This window comes from Lissotriton helveticus, chromosome 6 (genome assembly GCF_964261635.1).
Source record: "Lissotriton helveticus chromosome 6, aLisHel1.1, whole genome shotgun sequence".
Classification (NCBI taxonomy): Eukaryota; Metazoa; Chordata; class Amphibia; order Caudata; family Salamandridae; genus Lissotriton; species Lissotriton helveticus.
The window spans coordinates 1,677,502,827-1,677,524,689 of record NC_136067.1 but is presented as its reverse complement, the minus strand read 5'-3'; the positions used below and the strand labels follow the sequence as shown (position 1 = coordinate 1,677,524,689).

The following is a 21,863-nucleotide window of genomic DNA, read 5'->3' as shown; positions in this document are numbered from 1 at the left end:
TCGAATTCTTATTTCTCCAATTATCAAAATAAAATACCATCCACCATCGAAGTGACACCAGGAAGCCCCTGCAGGTCGGATCTGCAGCTCCATAAAGGGCACTGTAAGGCACAGCCCTGCGAAACATGCTCAAAGCGTGCTCTGCAAAGCCTCAAGTCACTCACAAAGGCCTACTCATTAACGGGCAACTTCAAAAGCTGATAAAGAGTCTTTTGGCAGCGTTAAGCAAAGGAACAAACAACAGTATCCTATTTCCAAACGGCTTTCCTGGGCGCACATGACCGCAGAAACAGAAAGCGCACGCCTATGGTCTGAGGTTAAAAAAAATGATACTTCTACTGTCTCTGTGCACCTGAAAGAACACAACCACAAGCGGTTATAAAAAAGAAGGAAACAAAAAAAAACATTGAACTATAAAGTCGGTAGATGTGTGAGAAGTTGCACCTATTTTATCTCACAAACCTTTGGGTAATTAACGCGGTTACTTGATTTTATTTGTGTTTTTTTCCATAAAATAGACAGTTTTGCGCCCCTTTTTAAGAATATATGATGTTACAACGCAAACATTTACAGCTCATGCTTTTACAACTCGGTTTTTACTTCGCAAATACCATTACATCGCATGATTTTACAAGTCATGCCATTACAACGCATTTTTAAAAACTACCATTACAATGCATAATACTTTTAGGAAAACAGTAGGGTCAGTGTTGGATAGTGTAGGGGTAAAAATTACTATTCCCACTCCAGTGAGTGTAAAGGGTAAGTGTTGGATAGTGTAGGGGTAAAAATTACTTTTCCCATCTACCGCAAAACCCATACCCACCCTAAAACTAAAAAAATCTCTATTACTTACCTTATAATGCGTTGTAATGGTATGCGTTGTAATGGTATGTGCTCTAGTGACATGCGTTGTAATGGCATGCGTTGTAATGGAATGTGATGTAAAGGCAGTTGCGTTGTAACAGCTGCGTTGTAAAAGCAGTGCGATGGAAGGACTGCGTTGTAATGGATGTTTCCCATTTAAAATTGCAGTGAGAAAAAAGATCTCTAACATCCAAGCAAGTTTCAAAGTCGCAAGAAAAGCTGAGCTAAAATGTGCTCGCAGGTATATGGTGAATCCATTTTCACTTTAATTGGCACGCGAGCCACTACCTGGCTCGTGCTTGCCCAGTTGGAGACTGTCCACCTTCGGCTGTTTTCGGTAGCTCGAGATGGGCATGAGGAATGAACACCTTCTTAAAATCCTCTTCTCTCTTCCCAGGGGTAATGGAAAAGGCTACACCTTTAGAACTTTGCCTGGTTTACCAACACATTTCGAGCACTGGTTTTTATCTTTTATCCCTCACTTCTCTTGTAAAATTACATGGCACTTCCGTGGCTGGGACTAGGTCAGCACTCCATACAATAAATATAATTAATAAATAAGATGAGAGGCAATAAAACAGTTGACCATGGAGAAAAACTCCATCCTAAATATTTGAAAAGCATACAATACAGCTAAAATTCTAACTACTTTGATGGCTTGATGTATATAGTTCAGGTCGTAGATCAGCCTATTTATTTTTTTGCACACTGACTAGTTTGTAACCTGCTCTTCATTTTACGATGTGGCAGTTGAACTAATCGATTGCATCATAAAATGCACGTTCTCACCATTTTGCAAACCTTCTGCCTCTTATATGCAGAAGGAGGCATTTTGCAAACCCCTGAAAATAGGTGACTGCAAGGTGGAGGCTTGTGTGGGATTGAAGACCTCCATCAATATATTTCCCTCAAACGGAAAGTGGCTATGTTTAAATAAAACAAATACAGCATGCAAGGAATGGCATCAAGAGGGGCATCCAATGGTCCCCTAAACTACTGCCCGCCCCCTTTAGGCATCCCACCACCAACGACTTTGCAAATGGCAACTAACTTCATGTCGAGTGTCGTATCCGGTTACTGGTTTTTGTAAAAGAATGGGTTGTTGTTTGACTGAGGTGTAAGGCCTGGTCAAGCAGCAACCACAATTCTTGTCAGGGTAAGGCAACTGCAGATCCCAAAATAAACCTGGGCTCACCCCGTTGGTAGCTTGGCACAAAGCAGCCAAGCTTAACTCAGAGTCAATATGTAAAGTATTTGCACAACACTTCAAAACTAAAACATTGAAACCACTCCACAAAAAGAGCCTACAACATATTTAGAAAATGGAATAATTTTTAATAAATACAAAAAGACCAAAACAACAAAGTCCAATCAGTGCAACCAGAGTTATGAATTTGTAAAGATTTTAGTGAAAATAGAGGTAAAAAGCATAAAGCACAAACTGTGGATATCTGGTAGCTCCGGACTGGGACACAGTCACAAGTTCAGGCCAACTGCGATGGAGCAAAAGCCAGCTACAGGGACCCAGTTAGGCCTGCTGAACAAAGTACATTATATCCTTGTTGCAGAGAGTTGCGAAGATCCGCATTGAAGATGAACAGTACATTGGAAGCAATGAGTTGGTTCCAGGATGTGGCAAGACTGCGATGTGAGGTCCTGTGGTGTCGTGGTTGAGGATCCTGTCAATGGGGCTTGCGATGCGAATTCTGGTAACAAGGATGCTGTATGCATTGGGGGCAATGCGTCGGTACCGAGGATGTACAAGACTGCAATGCAGAGTCCGTTGTCGGCATCAATGCTGCCGGCGATTAGAGATGAGAAGAAATTTGCAGTGAATGCGCCACGGGTACAGTTTTGAGGTCTGCGGAGGCAATGCAGGTCTTTGCAATGGTTCCATCCATGAAGCATCAGTGAAGCTTCTGTTCTGCTCGAGGTTGCACTGCTCAGCAGAGGAGATGCAGCAGTTCTGCTTGGGGATGTGCTGCTCAGCAGAGAAGATGCATCGGTTCCGCTGGTAAGAACCTTAGACCCACTGCCAAGGTAAGAGGCCTGGGGTGACACAACTAGGCAGGATAGACTCACAGATGGCAGAGTCCAGGTGCAGGTGCAAGGTTGTTGAAAGCCTGTTATGTTCCTGAGGATTCAGATCAGGAGGCCATACAACTAGCCCCTGAAGTAACTCTGAGTTCTGGGTTCAAGAGATGCAGGTCCAGCCCTTCTCACTCAAGCAAGAGGGCAGCAGTTCCTTTGCTGCAGCAGTCCAGCAGAGCGGCAGCCCTTCAGCAGCACAGAAGTCATTCTACCCAGCAGAATATCCACAGGTCTTGAAGTATACTGAAGAGTTGGTGTCTGAGGTAACCTTTTTAGGTCTCGTAACCTATCGATGCGCGCATGCATGCGCATCGAGCGGAGCGAGAATTCAAGTAGCGAAAATCTTCATGAAACCACCAGCTTTTTGCTGGCGTTTTCATGAAGTTCATGTGAACCACGTGTTCAAACATGAACGCGCATCAGCCTCCCTCCATTTGCCGCACAGCACATCAAAGGGCTTCGCCCAGCGTGCGCTCTGCGGCTTCTCCTCCCCTAATTGAATCTCCCCTAATTGAATCATGGCCGGCCGCAGGCCGGCCGTACTTTCAGTTTCCCGCTCTGCATTTTCATGTACGTGTTGGTTTTCCCCCACCACTCCTCTCAGTCCCCGATTCGTGACAAACTAAGTTGTCTTTGGCCGAATTGAAACCGCAACACATTTACTGTCAGTTCTGCATGGCCCAGAGCGGTGTTTCGATTATTCCAGGAAATGTGTGTACGATAGGCCTTCTTCCGCCAAAAAATCCCATTGACAAGAAACGTTGTGTTAAAATGACAGTCGCAAGCAAATATCAACAATGACCATATTAGCAAGTTCCTACATGTTCCTACATTGCTAATATTTTTGTTGTTGTTGCTCTCTCGTGTCAGCTTTTAATTGCGTTTTTGTGGGGACTGGCAAAGTCTGTATATATTTATTTTCTTACTTGCGTTAGAAAATCCATGTTCTATCCAGCTTGCTTCCACTGCCTAATAAACCGTTGAAATGGCATTCCCTCGCGGAAGATGACGTGCAGGCAGGAAGTGGGCGTGCACTCTGCAGCCAGTCAGCATGTCAGAAGCGTTGGGCTACTCTGGCCCCTCTGTGTCTTGAAGCACGCTTTTAGCATTGATTCTGCTCGTGCTGTTGAGTATTGGATAATGATTTTTACCGATTCATTTACCAGAAGGAAAACAAGCATTGGCATTGCCAATAGGTCTCGCTTGTGGGACCTTATAAGTATTTAGTTTTGCAGCACAATATCCTTGTTGCATAATCGGATATTGTGCTGCAAAACTAAATACTTATAAGGTCCCACAAGCGAGACCAATTGGCAATGGCAATGCTTGTTATAGCCTGTTGCCCTGGCATGCGGAGAAGCTTCTAGACAATGCCTTTGAAGTGCACAGGTGCCCTGTCTTTCCTGCCTTGGCCCCAAGCTGGCTGAAGTGACAATGCAGAGTCGTTGGGCACTTTGTGTGAAGACAGACCACAGCCTATTCAAGTGTAAGTGAGATTTGGCCCAGCTCCTACCTCCCATCCTGCCAGTGATGGCCCTACCAGTCACACCTAAGCGCCCATTGTGTGAGGCTTCTAGGAGGAATACACACAGCCCAACTGCTAACTACACCCAGTCATGTGACAAGAGACAGATTGCAGACACGAAATGGCTAAGGCAAGAAAATACTAACTTTCTAAAAGTGGCATTTTCAGAATTGTAATTTAAAATCCAACTTCATCATAAGTTACGATTTTAAATAGGATTCCAGAGACACCAAACATGAACCAGTTATCTCTTCCCATTTGGAAATTTCACTTATAAAATGTAATAGGGCAATACCAATGTTATCCCACGGGAGAGGTAGGCCTTGCAATAGTGAAAAACAAATGTAGGAGTTTTTCACTACCAAGACATGTAAAACGTAAAAGTACCTGTCCACTGTGCCCTTGGGCTGTCCAGGGCCTATCATAGGGGTGACTTAAGTATTTAAAAAAAAAAAAAGTTTGTGCCTGGCAAAAGGTTTATTCTGCCAGGTCAAAATGGCAGTTTCAATTGCACACACAGACTCTGCAGTAGCAGACCTGTAAGACTACTTATGTGGGTTGCACGATAAGTGCATCAGGCCCACTAGTGGCATTTACTTTACAGGCCCCGGGTACATGCCGTTCCACGTTACTATGGACCTATAAGAAAACTAAATATACCAATATGGGAAAAGCCAATGTTACCATGATTAGAGGAGAGAGCACATGCACTTTCGCACTGACTAATAGTAGTAAATTGCTCAGAGTTCCAAGTTCAGCAAAAACAAGGTGAGAAAAAATGGAGGAGGAAGGCAAAATGTTGGGGGGGAGACCCATAGGGCTTGATTACGACTTTGGCGTTGCAGCTGCCTGCCAGATTAGGAGTTTCCTCCTGTCTGGCAGGCTTTTTTTGGCGTTCCCACCGCGGTGCCTATAAAAATGGTCACAGCAATGGGAATGCCAAAACTGTTCTTGCACTGCATGGACTGAAAAGTGCATGCCATGAAGGAATTGGTGTGCATGCACGCAGGGGGGTACATGTTGTGTCATCGTGTGGGCATGCACAGGGCGTGAGGCAGGATTTCATGTTTCCTCACCACCAGGGTTTTCATGGAGAAGGAACCGCCATGAAAACCATGGCAGAGAGGACATTCCTAATATGCTTGGTCGAACCACAGTAGTCCCGTCAAGCATATTAATGCCTCCACACCACCAGAAAATGGTGGTTCCCTGGCGGCTGCGGCAGGGCAATAGTGGTCCGACTACCCATATTGTAATAGGGCAGTCGGGAGACTGCCACTGCCGTGACCCCATGAGTCTGGTGGCCCGTGGACTGCCAAACTCGTAATTAAGCCCTTAGTCTGATAGATCTAATTGTTTTCACCCATAATTGCAACACAAACCAATAATACTTTGCAATGTTGTTGCCATTCCCAATTTGGAGAGGGTGCCCCTTTCAGGCAGTTTGAAGATGGAAAGGCTTTCCAACTCACAAAATATCTTTAGTACATTACGACCTGTGAATTTGCACTCATCTAGTCTAGCATTTTGTGATTTGCAGGCTTTGCATACTATAAAGCACTTCAATATTTTGGGGCACATTTGTGGAGCAATCTTGCAGATAAAAACACAATGGTGTGTTCTTTTCTGGAAGATCACTGGCATATTCTTTCTTTGGCTGTGGGAGCAAAAAGGCCATACCGCTAGCAAGGGGATGGAGAACCTGAAAAATGTACCTATTGTGGGGCATTTCCATCAGCCCCAGGACCAGACAGGGAACCGAAACCGGCCCTGACAAACTGCTCTACCGTCCCCGCTGGGGGGCAGGAGGGTGCAGCCCAGCTGTTTGCTAGAGACGATTTCGGCCCATTTTGTTACAGGGGGCAGATATTGCTGGCCCGGTAAACCCTCCCCCCCCCCAAGAAGCCCAAAACCAGCCCCCAACCTGGTGGCCCACCAGGGGAACGCTTGGTGCCCACTACACCCAGTCCAGCCCTGATCAGCCCCAAAATCCATCAAATAAAAACCAGCAACTGTGCAGACTTTAAAAAACCCACATTATTGATGTCCTTGCTATACTATCAAGATACACCAGTGTGCAAAATCCTGCTATACTTTGTAATCACTTGCTCACTATAACCGAACACATACGTTGTGTTCATATGCACACGCACTGCCCTAACAACACTGTGACCCATAAATCCTTCTTTTGTTGCACATAATTAGTGCCTCTAGTCATGCAATCACACTTTCTTAAAAAAAAAGTGCAACGTTATACAATAGTCCTCACTGAACTAAAAAAACATTTTACAGTAAGTTGTTAGTCGGTGTCACGGTGTGGCAATTGAGCCTGCTAATCTTAAAAATGGAGAACTAAATTGGCATATTCATAATTTAGAGAATAGAACAGCTCTCCTGCTTTTTAACATGTTTTACTTTCTTTAGAACTTGAAGATTATCTTAACAGTAAATTCCTCAAAACCATTTTCATAGGTGAATAAATCTGTGCAAAATACCATTTTGTCAACAGTCACGTATTACCAGGGGTACTAAAAAGCCATGTGCTCCAAATGTGACAGTACCCGTAAAGGAACACATTTCATCACATGTACAGAAACATGGCTTCAAGCACCTTAATAATAGCAGTGTTTTATAAGTTCACCCCCCCTGGAAACCATACAATACATGTGCAAGGCCAAGCTGTTCGATTTAAACCACTGAGATATTAGAAAAGTCGAGATTTAACTTTAAATCTGTATGGCCCTGGATGGAATTCTTGGAGTGTTCGTTACTAAAGGTAACTACTCAGGACCGCATTCCAGTCCATTGTATGTTGCTTAATTTTTTAGTTCAAGCAATGGCCAACATCTTGCACATTAGTCTTTCTGCTGCCCCAAAAAGGACACCCCAGCACAAACTGTAAAGGCAATATGGGCCTGCTTTTCCTTGCACAAAATATGCATGAAAATAGATAAGTCAATGAACAGAACAACACAGCTGATGGTCCTCACTCTGCAGTTTACCCTTATCAATAACTGACCAGTGGTCAGGCAGGCCATTCAGCACTAGAAACAATAGACTAAGATGAGCCTCTTTGGAATTGAAAATCCACTACCATTACTACTGATTGTACAGAAGTATATTAAACAGCAAATGCAAGCCTTATGTGTTGTTAACACAGGACGCAAAATAACAAACACTTATTTCAGACAGGGAGGAACTGGGGCACACACAGACTACAATTTTATGATGCTTAAGATAAAGTGTATGGAATATGGGAGATTGACATATCAATGTTTGTATCCTATGGCATTACGTGGTAATATACTCTTTGTCCTCGTAGCTGCCATTCTGGAATCTGATTTGATACCATACTCTATGATGTGACAGCTCAACATTGTTTTTTACTGCTGACATTGGTTTGTTCGTGAAAAAAACATATATGATAATAATAAATGTCAGATATTAATGTCACATTATGTCTATCAGTTTATTCCCTGCTTCAACAATTGGCATATTCACATTACATTCTGACAGGTAGCAAGAAACAATATTTTTAAGGCACTTTAAAAATCATTCGGTTGTTTTTTTGTGTATAAATAATGCGTGCCACAAACATCCAGTTAACAGAACGTTATTGAAACAAAACATACAAGGGAAAATCCTTCATCCAGTGAAAAGCCTTTAATGGCTTACATGGATTCATCATGTGATACTCTAACAGACCACATTCTGCAGGCAATCACACACTCAATCTGTTTCCATCACTACATAAAATATAATGCCTACCTACTAAGGCTCTAACACGATACAACATATTGGAACAATGTCTTAACAAATTTCTATCAACAAAGAATAAATGATTTTTCTTAAAGCAAACAATGTCAAATCTTACTATTATTAAAGACTTCACCAGGTTCCCATTCAACCCCATCATCTATAAGGTCACACTAAAGGATATTCTACACCTGATGGGAAAATGTAGAACCAACATGGAGAAAACCTTTGATGCTGACAATCCACCAACCACATGGGAGAAACATGTCTTTTCTGTTAGCGAAGCAAGGATAAACATGAAAACAGTTAACACTCAACAACAAATTTTGATATTGCCCCCCAGGTACAATAGCCAAACCATATTTTCAAATTTTAAGGGAAGCAGTCGATGGTAAGGTTTTAATGTAAACTTAGTGCACATATGTAGACTGTGCTAAGCTCTCATCTTGGAGGGCAGACATCACAAAAAAATGACGCACCCACCCCTCTTTCATTCACAAGACCGGCACCCCTTTACAAGGATGACTCTACTTGATCCGAGTGAGAACAAGTACAAAAGAGGTGGATTCTTAGCAGTCTAAATGTCTCAAAAGAATACTACTCAAAAACTGGAAATCCTCCTCATCCTTAAAAACTGAATCCTGGATTGTAGAAATGCTACAAATAGCTCTTGCTGAATTTTTTTTGAAAAATTGGCGATGAGATTCAAACTTCTCATATAATACAGAGTGATTTTTTACATTTGTCTGAATAAACTCCAACTGAACATGGACAAAACTAGGTTGCCTTCATTATGGAGAAGTAATGCTATGGATACTCTATGCATACTATCTTTAATTTAAATAAACCCCTATGTGCCAAAGAGAGTAGGGGAGGCATAAACATGCTTTGATAGCAAATGCCCTGCTTTCACTAGTACAGCAGCAACAGCCTATCGAAGTGAGAGTTTCCTGTCATTCTGGCAAGACCTTTCAACATAACATCTCCCATTGACTGGTGGAGGAACACTTTAATATTGAAATGGCCAGGTGGGCCATCACATTGTAGAGACCTGTTTGGCATTGTTTTTTCCCTGCATGTCAAGCAATTTTTTACATCTCTACCAATCACTAAACAAGACAGGGCAATGGTGAGTGTGGTGGATATAGTCATTTGACAGTTTACGGAAAATGTTCAACTTCTGCCTTACTGGTAAGGAGGCCCTAATCACCCTTTGTAACCCCTTGGAAATCATCCATTTGTGTTTGGCTTCAGAGCACTGTGAGCAGTACTCATTTCAAAACGATGGCCCCAGGCAGTTCTTTTACAAACATGCCAGAGGGTAAATCTCTCCCTATGCATCCAATGCAGAGAAATTAGCACAGCAAAGTATTATTGGGGCTAGATTAGCCCCTCGGACAATATCGGTCAATATTTTCTTTTCGTCTTAAAGTCATTACCAATTAGTTGTATTTCTTGATCTGTTCTACCATCTTTGTCAAACAGATTAGCATGCTTTTACTGTCTATATTATGATATTGTATGGATATTACTATAACTTTATTTTTAGGCCCACAGACCTTAGTTATCTCTGGTCGAAAGACTGATTGTGTAAAGTGTCAATACTGTGGGCTTTGGGTTTTCTTAGTGCTTATCATTGGTTGGCTTGCTTGTCAATCTTATTTGATTGTTTATTATTTGATGGCTTTCCTTACTTTTCTTGTGCCAGTTCCTCGGGCACATAGCTTGCTTACCCGCATTTTAATTGGATGAGTGGCATCTTTCCACTGCTTACATTCAGTGAACTGCCTTCTTTTGCTTCAGGCACTCCACTGGAGAGCATGTGTTTTCTTGCTCTCTCTTCTATGTGCTACTTCCCCCTCACTGCCCTGAACCCCGGGCACTACTCTTTTTCCCCGCCTTATCAGTTGCGTCCCTCACTCATCTCAGTTCTGCTCAACTTTTTTTTCATTCTTCCCCAGCTCCTCTATTGATCTACCACCTCCCCCCCTGACCATTGCTTCATACCGCTCTGCAAAATTCACTTGCATTCTGAACCCCCCTCGCTCCTCCGTTGCTCAAGTATTTGGCTTTCCCTTATTTTTTTTACAGGGCTCAGCAGCTGCACTTTGTTACTGGGGCATACTTTTCTTAAAAACTCACTTTTATGGACTTCACTTTTTATGTTTAAATTACCTCTCCAAGATGGGGTCTGCTATCTTAGAACTGCAAATAAAAAACCAAAAAAAGTGGCACAGCATCATCAGGTACATGCATACAGGCAGCATTATGCATGCATGTACATATGCTACTATGCTAGGGCCAGCAATACAGTAAAAAAAAAAGGGCCACACAGAGTCAGGACTCATATGTGAACATGCGTGGTGACCCAAGCCATCTGTACTTGATCAATCTGTGGCAAGCCATTTTCAATTTTTTTCTCATCTTTTGTCAATGATGTTGATCACTGGCAAAGGATTTTGTTTACTTTTTTTGCTGATGAGAACAGTGCAACAATGCAACAAGCGCTGACAAAGTTATAATGTCAGCTAATGCCTTTCAAAGGCAAGAACTAGCAGCTTTGTCAATGCTTATTAAGTCTAACATCACCCGCGGCCTGTGCAGGTAAGAGCAGTGGGGCAGTGGGGCCCGTTGGGTGGGAATTTCAACAGACGATGACGAGGGAAAATGAATAATTTATTTAATTTTCATCGGCATCGTCCTTCAAAATCCCTCTCCCCCCTGCCCCCCAACAGGCCCCACTCCAAACTCCTTCGACAATCTCCTAAACGACTTAGAACTTGACACCTATGAAAGTATAGATAGTGGCTTAAAAAACAAGTCAAAATGGACGCCGACTCTTCCAGGGGGTAATCCAGTGGATATCTTCTATAACCTCGTTTTGGCAGACATCGAGAAAGAAGAAAGGAAATCTTCCAACAAGATAAGAAGACATAATGATAATCTCACTAGAGATGAGAGACTTGCACTAAAGACACTCAGCGAGGACCACGATCTGACAATAAAAGAAGCGGACAAAGGGGGCAATGTGGTCATCATGAATAAATCGGACTATCACAATGAAATCACCACACAACTAACTGATACCTCTTGCTACATCCCATTAGACTACAACCCCACAGGACCACTTACAATTCTAATTAACCGACATCTGACTGACTGGAAAGAACAGGGCCTCATTAATGAGGAAGAGGCTTTGTATATGAGAGTGACAAGACCAACCTACCCATACCTCTACACCCTACCGAAGGTTCACAAAACGGGGGCCTTCCCTCCGGGCCGACCGATTGTCTCTGGAATTGGTGGTCCAACAGAGAAACTAGCTCAATATGTGGACACTTTTCTGAATCCAATTGTGAAAAACCTTCCTTCTTTCATCCAGGATACAAAGCACATCTTAAGTATCTTGACAGACATTGAATGGCAGACAGATCTAATCATGGCAACATTGGATGTTGTTTTCTCTTTATACATCCATCAACCCAGAAATGGGCCTACCGGCAGTCAACACTTTCCTGAATAACAGATCCATTAATCTCTTAGAACACACTAAAATGCTGTCAACTATGATGTATATCATCCTAAATAACAACTGTTTTCTTTACAACAAATCGTGGTACAAACAAATAAGGGGAGTGGCCATGGGGTCCAGATTCTCCCCTTCTTTTGCTAACCTATACATGGGCGCCCTAGAAGCCGAATACATCTGGGGTATCAAAGGCAAACCATGGATTGACAATATAATATATTGGGGGCGATATATTGACGATTGCTTATTAATTTGGTCAGGTTCACATGCCTCTCTTGTAGAATTCTGTGCTCACCTCAACAACAACCACATGGACATGAGATTCACAACAAATATCAGCTACACCAATGTAAATTTCCTTGATGTAGAAATATACATTAAGAACAATGCCATGCACAGCCGCCTATTTCGTAAAGAGACAGCCTGCAACGCTACATTGCATGCCACCAGTGCACATCCAGCACACCAAATTAACACCATCCCTTATGGAGAGTTCATACGTGCAAGAAGAAACTGCAGCGAAAACTCTGAATTTGAACGCTGCATTGAAGACATGACCGAACGTTTCTCGAAAAGAGGTTACAAAAAGAAAGTCTTAGAGGGAGCCAAGAGAAGAATCAAAAATATCAATAGGGCTACAACTCTGTTGCATAAAACCAAGCAAAATGAACTCAAGCAACCGGCGAGATTAATCTTGGATTACAATGACATCAGCCTATCAATACGGAAGAGCTTAAACAAACATTGGGGGATCCTGCTTGCCGATAGAGCACTGAAGGACACGATCTCCAACAGACCCCAAATCACCTACCGCAGAGGAAGAAACCTCAGAACAAGACTATTCCCTACCATGCCACGAACAGCTAAACCAAACGACTGGCTAACAAAGAAATCAAAAGGTTTTTTCAAATGTGGATTCTGCAGCATGTGTCGCTGGGCCAAACACAATACTATGTTTTTCAAAGGATACTACAAACAAAGCTTCAAGATCAACTCTAACATAACATGCGACACTAAGTACACAGTATACATTATCGAATGTCTCTGTGATAGCCAATACATAGGAAGCTCCATTCGACCTTTGAAGGAACGAATCAGGGAACATGCACGAGCTATTCTAACTCAGGACGCACGCTATCCGATGGCGATTCACATGGCCTCCTGCCCCTCGCAAGGCCTCAACAAAAAGTTCAGATTCTACGGTATTGACACAATCGAACCACATGCCAGAGGTGGCAATCGAGAACTGAAACTGAGACGACAGGAAGCAATCTGGATAATGCGAACCCAAAGTCTTAAACACGGTCAGAATACGGATGACGAGCTGCATTTTTTTCTATAAGAAGAAATTGAGCAAGACAAAAGACCCTTTAGAAGTTTGACAACAGCTTCTAGAACATTGTACAATTGGGGCAATCTACAATTGACTTTTAAAGTATAAAAATATGCCTAGATGAAACATCCGAGACTAACTACCTACATCTGTTGCAGAATACCTCCAAGAATTTGTGTAATTGTGGTCAATCGACACTATTCTTTTTGTTTATATATATACCTGTAAATACTTCATCTAAGATCTGCCATCTCCTTCTAACTCCTCTCTATCACATTGACATCAATAGCACATTATATAGTTTCACATTGGGGTTAACATATGACCTCCGCTATTCACACAGAGCCAGCAATTATGTGATTTCCTTCTTTAGTTTTCACTACCAATATTAAAGTACACTATTGCCCTTCATTTTTCCAATTCGACCGCATTGTCTTTTGACATGTGGGAATGTTATGCTAACTTTTCTAACTGGGAAGACACAAAGACGTGTTTGACATTCTCTTACCACCTTCACTTCGCCCTACCTTTTCAACATAGGCGGACAGTCACCCGTCTCGGATTTCATTATTACGGTATCCCTCCTAAAAAATATCCCTCACTCAGTGCATTCCTTAATATTTAAATTACTCCATGATACATTTTTCTTATCATGAGCTACATTTCTCGACCTATTTTTTCGACCTTTGTCCATAACCGGGATGATCCTTGCATGAAGACGCACGGTCTTTCTTCTAAAAGCCCAGCCATTATTAAAGGTTGCCCTTCTAGTCTATGCTTTTTACAGCCTGTCGCACTTGGATGACGCTACTCGCGCTCGCCATAATACCTGCCACGCTTAGCGCCTTATTCTACCATACTTTCGAGAACTGACAGAAGTCCCTCACCGTAACCGGCTTACTGACAAGGTAAATTAGGCGTCTACTCCATTATGGAGAAACGCCCACTGTCTAGATACTGCCAGCTCTTGTTTAAACAAATTTTTCTAGGGGCTCTAATACATCGAGTGTTACCTTTTTTCATTTTTAGCCTCAACGATGGGTCAAGCGGATTTGCTTGCCCGTCTGTGACCGACCGTATACTGAACGGCGGCACAACCCACATTCCCTGTTCGAAGGAGCACCTCCTCCGCGCACACGGGAACATTACTCACCGACGCCCGATTAGGACCGGGTTGGAATTATCACCGGTCTGACGGTGAGTCTTGTCTCCTCCCCACTCTGAACAGTTTTATTTAATCTTGTTTTACATTAAGTACAACTCGCAATCGGCCCGCTGTTTCACCCATGCCCCCCATTTGCTTTCTTTCCTGTGATACTATAGATACTGATCTCAGCCTAACTTCAACAAGTATGCGTGTCTACTCATTCTATATCTGTTGTTTTTCATAATTGTTTTATAGATGCTTTTGGTGCCTTTAGCTCACTTTTCAACCAGTAACTCGGCACCAGGTAACCATACCGGACCTTACGAGGCTTAAGAATAGACAGTAATCAATCAAATATATACAGGGTACTTACCTGACATCGCCACATATTTGGTCTGTGCATACCACCATGACATTTATTTTTACCATTGCTAAAGTGAATTGCAAGACACATACCGAGGTAATAAGTGCTCACTGATCAACACCAACACATGAGACATTGGTAGGCTCTTAGATTCAACACTCGTTTAGCACAATATGTAGGAAACAATTATTATTGTTATATATAAATTCTATCCATGTTGCTTCTAACTATTAAAATAAAGAAATGTGAGTTAGGTATAAAATATAAACGTATCAAGTTGTAAAGCCTATTTATAAGGAACAAAATGAATGAAATTGTGACAGATCGGCTGGTTACCGCTTGTATAAGCATAATATTAAGGATTTATAATACAGAACTGTGCATGAACTGTGTAAACCACCACCTGGTAACACCACCACCACTATGAATTATTGTATATACTTTAGAAAAACTGTTTATCTAGTACTTATTTGATTGGAAAAAAAAGAGAAAGAAAAAATGGGGTCGATATTTATGGGTCGAAATAATCAACATATTAACTGCTAAGTCATAAAGTACTAGGAGGTGACTTTGTGCTAAAACATAACAATATAATATTCATTATAGATCTGTGCATGAACTGAGTAAATCACCACTTTGCCACGCACCACCACCATTACAATGTTATATATAATTAGAATGAGACATTTTGTGCCCATGTTTTTTTCCGCAGGTCATACTGTCGTTTTTGTATTTACATGTTGATATGGTTAGATATAAAAACTGTCACCTTGTCCCCACATGACACACACCATGTGGTACATCTGCGTTTTGCGTCGCTGCATTACAACTATGATGATAAATAAGTACAGCAGCTCACCACGACACAGATCTCTCTGATCTCACTCACCTTGTAGTAAATATCACGTTTGGGTGATTCACAACAATACCTATGCACCTCTTGCCCTCTTCTCTGCACTACTCACGGGCTACACCTCGCTCATAGCAATCTTTCTCCTTCCCATCACATCCCATTCCACCTTGGCCCCTTTCTCTTACTTTACCACACAAACCCATTTTTTCCTCACTCCTTAATCACTATATATTAAAAATTTAATTGTTTCTGACTTCGCATTGTTTCCCCAGCCCTGAAGAGTCACGGGTCTACCCCGTTTTTGACGAAACACGTGTCGGCTGGTTTGCATTCATACAAATACCATTTTGTGATACAATAAATAAGGAAAGGAACAAATAAAAAAAGAAAAGTCTGGTCTTGTCCTTCCATCAAAGAACACATCACAAACTATCGAATAAACTTAGGTTGTGTGCGCTTGACACTGTATATAGGCCCCACTGCACTTACCTGCACAGGCCGCGGCTGCCTAACATTCAATCACTTTATGCCCTCAACAGCCGCGGCCCGTGGAGGGAGTTGCGGTGGGGCAGAGAGCCGGGGCGGGGGAGGGGCAGGGTGGAGGGTGCTAAAAACCAGCATATTGATAATTGGAGGTAAGTAAACAATTGAATAAATAAATAAAACGAATTTCGTAGCGTGCAAAATGCGATGCAGCGCGTGCTACGAAATTCGTTTTATTGATTAAATTGTTTACTTACCTCCAATTAACCATATGTCATTTTTTAGCACCCTCCACCCTGCCCCTCCCCCGCCCCGCCTCTCCTGCCCCACCGCAACTCCCTCCACGGGCCGCGGCTGGCCCTCAATCTATGAACTGTGTTCTTCTATTAACCTGATTATTTGCCTAACCACCATCTTTCCTGTAGTTAAGCCATGTGTTCAGTCTGATACCGTTGTTCTGAGCCATAATGACTTTACAAGAGTCACTGTTATCCTTTGTTCTTCTGTCTGTGAATATTGGAATCTGATTTATCTAGGAGTATTGGTTTAGAAGCAGCAAAATAACTTCCAGCAGCAATTTCATGTTTCTAAAATTCTGTTACAAGAGTGATTTAAAACTATTTATATTACAAAACACTGATGGCCGATTTTCTTCTGATGCGAGCTTTTATAGTGGCCCTTCCGCAGGCATGTGGGCGGCTGGGGGTTCCGCACCTCTCTTAGCACCAGTTCAGGTCCATAACTTTTATACCTCCTCCACCAATTTCTTGTAAATGCACTTTTTTTGCACAAGTATTTGTTTTAGGTTTTATATTTACTGGCAGGTGTGCCATTCAAGAGGAACATATTTTATGTACATACTGCAAGTGACTTGGTTACAGCCTCCTAAAGTCATTGGCTTCTTGGCTCAGGAATGTTCATCCATTGGCTTTAGACCCTGTCAATCACATTTCGAATCAGTCCACGGGAGTATTTTAGTCTCACCTTCTTTCCATTGTCTCTTTGGATGTATCATTCCTTCTCCTTTGAAATACACGATGGTCCATTGAACAGTTGAGAAGTACAATCACAAATGTAATACTTCATCTCATTCATGCATTGATCAATCCGTTTTTAATTGTTTTGCATTGCAGCAGATATTTTTTATCACTGTTGTCTGCACAGAAGAGTGCCAAGCCACTAGCTTTGCCAATGCTTGTCTTTTTTGTGTGTGTTTTTTTTAACACAGTTTTCCTTCACCCCAAAACCCCCACTCTGGTAATGCATAAAAAATATATTGTTATTTCTGCTCAAATTTGAAATAAATATACAAGGGAAACGAAACAAAACTCGTGCTTCGAGTGTGTGTGTTTTTTAATCTACTTGGCTCGCTCCCTTTTTTGAAGGCAAATGAAACTCACCAAATATACCGCACACATTATTCTGTTCTGCAGTATGTAGTATGTAAGGTGCGTCTTTCCTTAGGATGTGCAATCTGTGTTACATGCAGTTTTACAAATCTACATGCACAGGGTTTTTTGCGATTCTCGCTAGGTTTATAAAGCCTTGCATGCATGGCTCGGCTTATCGTCACGTTAATACCGTAAAAGTGGAGGAGAAAGGGGTGCCCTCGTTCAGCTTATCATAATGCATCCGAGGCAACTGTCGTCAAAACTAAATCTGGTTGACATGGAGAAATGCATAGAAACAAATATTTGCACTGCTTCCACATGATATTATACCTCTTGGCAGACACACATTTGTTCTGTTGAAAAAGTCCACAACTTCGTGAAACGGTGGAACATGGCAGCTTTAAATGCACAGTAAACAAGCACTGGCAAATCCAAAGAGACTGGCTTAAATGTGACAACACGTGTAAATCCAGACATTTACAAATGATGTTAGCATCCACCGCATTCTATTTGTGACATTAAAACCTGCCTAACATAAGTTGAAAATGTTTGAGTAAATTACAAAAAGGATTGTTTTTTGTGGAAAATGCATACAAGAGCGAAATCATTTAACAGGACAAAAAAAGTGATTGATGACTGTGTCCTCTTTTCGCTTGTAAAAGTGCACTCCATGCATTTCCAGTGAAAGCCTTCCCAGAGAAGTTGAAATATACATCAAATAGGCAAAAACACTAGTTAAGAAGTGAATACTCCTCTGGGTGGACATAAAGTCGACCTGAAGTATACTTTAAAGAAATGGTAACAATATGACCTACTGAGAATTGCACTGTTGAGCCAGACCTAAAAAAGTGCAATTTATTTATTTATGAAGTTTTATATAGCTCAGGCAAGACCCGAGGGTATCAGAGCGCTGTACATCAGTGGATGTTTACAATAAATAGCGAGTAAAATCAGACATTAGGGATAAAATCAAACTAAGACATTGCTCGAGAAGAAGCTAGCTAGGGTTTTTGTTTGTAGACTTTGGGGGGGATAAGGGAGGGATAAGGAGCAAGGTATTTGAGCTTCTTAGGTTTCTTGACTGTTTTCGCAGTAATTCACACTGCTGTTTGGAATTCAGGTGTGTTTTTATCATGGTATGCGTTGGGTGTGTTTAAATATATTTGAATCGGTCTTTTTCCAGGTTGAGGGAAATTCTAAAATGTAGCATGTCACTAGAGACAAAGGTAAAAAATTAAGCTAGGTCTATAATTGAAATTCACCTCCGTAAAATGTTGGACATATTTTTACTAGTCTCGAGAACATACTTTCCTTCTGAGGAATGAGAGAAATTATTTAGGAACTATTGGTATATAAATATAATTGAAGGGTAGTGTTACTAAAAGCCTCGTGCATAGTTGGTTGATGCAAGTACATTGGGGCTCATGTCTTAACGTCCTCTGAAGTGATCACCTTAGGTGCACAATGTGTTAATTGCATGAGTCTTGATATGTTTGTGGGATTCTTAAAAGGTGGATATACGCCCATCAAAATATTTTCTTCAGTGCAATTGTGCTTATGAATAAAACTGGTCATGGGAAGATTGAGTGGGTATAACCAAGCAAGAGTGCTCTCTGAACTATGTAAACACCCATGGACGTACATGGTTGTGGGAATCACAGCCCATTCCCACCCTGGTCATGGCTGATCTTTGCTCTTGTAAATAATAGGAATACATTTGTATCCAAGATGGAATTGGGGAGGGCCAACAACCAGAATTGCCAGGTGAAAGTGGCTTGGGTGTTTTCAGCAGGGATAACATTTTTTCCTGTATAGAAGAAACAAAAGGAGGTTGCAAGGGCACCTGCACTTGGTCAGGTTTTTTACATGAGCTAATGTGCAAAGGTACATTTTTTCATCCAAAGTAATTTACAAAGAATTGCAGGAACACTCATGGGACAACTGTGATAGTTGAAAGTTTCTCAAGGTCACTCCTTGTAAAAAAGAATTATGAAAGCCGCAATGGTCATAAATGTACTCCCGACACAGGAGCAAACCACTGTGAGTAAACTTTAGACTGAAGTTTGTCAATCAGGTCCAACGTGATATTTTGCTAAGCATGCAAAATGGGTCCATGAAAGGCATAATTGTAAACATAGCACAGCCTCCGCTACAGAGGCGCACTGACCCACGGTTCAGAAGAATGTTCACCACACACCTATGTGTCAGCTGGTGGGCTTACTGAACTGTTAAAGGGACATGAAGCACCTGCACAGATAGGTGGAGTCTAAGACCACACCCACCATCTTTGGGTCATCATATACTCCCAACGATCTGGCTACAACGTTTACATGCCCACATCATGGTAGTGTACCCTCTCTGCAGTGACATAATGCACATGCGTACAGCCCCAGACAAACTTTACAAGGGGGTTAGACCAATGTTTAACTTGAGCCTGTAGTTTCTGGAGCTTGGTGCTGAAACTTAATTCTTAGCACCGGCTCTTGTGACAATCTGCCACATGGTAGTGCTTTTTGACAAATGTGGGCAGGAACACAACAACAGCTGTTTATTAACTCAATACACATTACCAATCACAAATGCGTGCCACCCAAGCCATTCTTACAGCTTTGGTGGCTTTGAAAAGTATGAACTATCACACTTGTAGGAGTGTGATGGTTAGTAGTTGTGTTGGTACTGTAATAGGCAGCATAGCAGGGGCAATGGATGGTGCAAGCTGTCGTCATCTCCTGACGAGGGCCCTGATACTCATTGTTTTCCAAACTAGCCACTGGGTTAGGCCCTATCACCACGCCAATCTTTGTACAGACGTATACGTTTTCTCCATAAGTACTTTTTAGATTCCAATTTACTAGAGTTTTTTTTTCGATTACTTGGCCATAGATAATTGCATTCTGCTCACTAATGGAAATGTGTTTTCTTCATAGTAACCCAAGGACAGGTATTTCCAGTTCATGCACCATTATAATTGGCTGTCCTGTATTGTTTAAAATTAAGAACGGAACATGATGTTAGAGAGATAGAAAAAGCAAGATAGATCCTTTCAGAGACATAAAGAAAGTGTTGCTGTTAATGTAGAAATGGGAACAAGGTGTATCAGAGATCAAAGAACGAAGATGACTTTTTGTTCTATGCTTAATGGAAATGTTGTTAGCATGAACCTCAGGTGAATATAACTAAATAACACATAACCGACCACACGCTGTGTGGTTTGTCATCAAGAAAATGTGACTTTTATATTGCCCAGACTGCACCAAATATTCACAGAAGAATGTTATCAAATGCCACGAGAGTGCCTATCTGCAAACCACTTTAAGTGATAAAATACTTCTTCATTACAAGTTTAAGTCGTTTATATCTTCCTCTGGTTAAGCACTTAAGCATGGATTTTATTTTAGCTAGTTCCATTTTGTTTGTGATAAACAGGAACGCCATATGCAATATTCATTTTAGGTGGAAGACAGGTACAGAACATTTTCATTAAAAAAAGGCCATTTGCACCTGCTAGTTAAAAGGACAATGGTATCTGGCAGAGGAAACTATACTTTCCTATGCCAGGAATCGAAGGGGAAATAATTGAAGATTGTGAACGTGACAGTATAGCTGAGAATAGTATGGTATGTGAAAGTGGAAAACATGCACGTTGCGATGCTGTTATTGCAGAGCAGAATCGATTCACTAGAATATGCTGCAGTTCTATGAATTCCAAGCTAAAATCTCTGTTATTAAAAGAGCAAAGTTAGAAGATGAATGAAAGACTTGAAAATATTAATCAATATTTTGAAAAGCATATTTAAATTGCAATCCACTACAACAGAAATAGATTTCTACAATTGCATAAGTATGTTTTGCCAGTATCATGTTTATTTGTAGGGAAATGGAAAATGGTAATTTGTGCTTTCGATAAGGCCTTTCCTTAAAGGGCATTTATGGGTTCAGTGTTGCCTTTGGTCAAGAACAGGAGTACCAAACAACGACAATTTCCCAGGAGATACTTATTTTATCACTGCTAAAATATCCTCCACTGAACAGGAAGAGAGAGAATGGAGAAGGGGTGAGTGAGAGGAATAGGTACCAACTATAAGATCCATTAGAAACAAAACTGAAGGTTTATCCTGGTGTAGCCCATCTCAGTGAAGAGGGCAGGTTTGAGAAGCTGGTGGAAAAAAGAAAAGAAAGGAGTTTTGCATATGTGGTCACAGACACTCACCTAATACCTGCCTACACAGACACACACACGCGTACACACGTACACATTCATGAACACATTCATATACATAAAGAGTGTAGAGCAACAATCTACCATTGCCACCGGTAGCTACCAGTGCCCCAGAGGAAAAGTTACACAAAGATTGAGAGTATCTGTACATTATGCTAAATAGATGAGCTGTCTTCATTTAAGTCCACAACTATCCAGAACAAGCATTTGCAATGCAATAGGTCTCGGGTTAATTAAGTTTGAGCTATTGGCATTGCTAAATATTGCAACATCAACTGTAATATTCCATGCAGCACAAGAGCAGT

The 21,863-nt window shown here is 41.5% G+C and overlaps 1 protein-coding gene across 2 annotated transcripts in view; it reads right to left on the bottom strand.

Moving 5' to 3' along the window:
- PLCB4 (phospholipase C beta 4) overlaps nucleotides 1-21,863 on the bottom strand; it is a 1,076,851-nt gene that overhangs the window by 959,931 nt on the left and 95,057 nt on the right. The gene's annotated exons all lie outside the window — the stretch shown is intronic.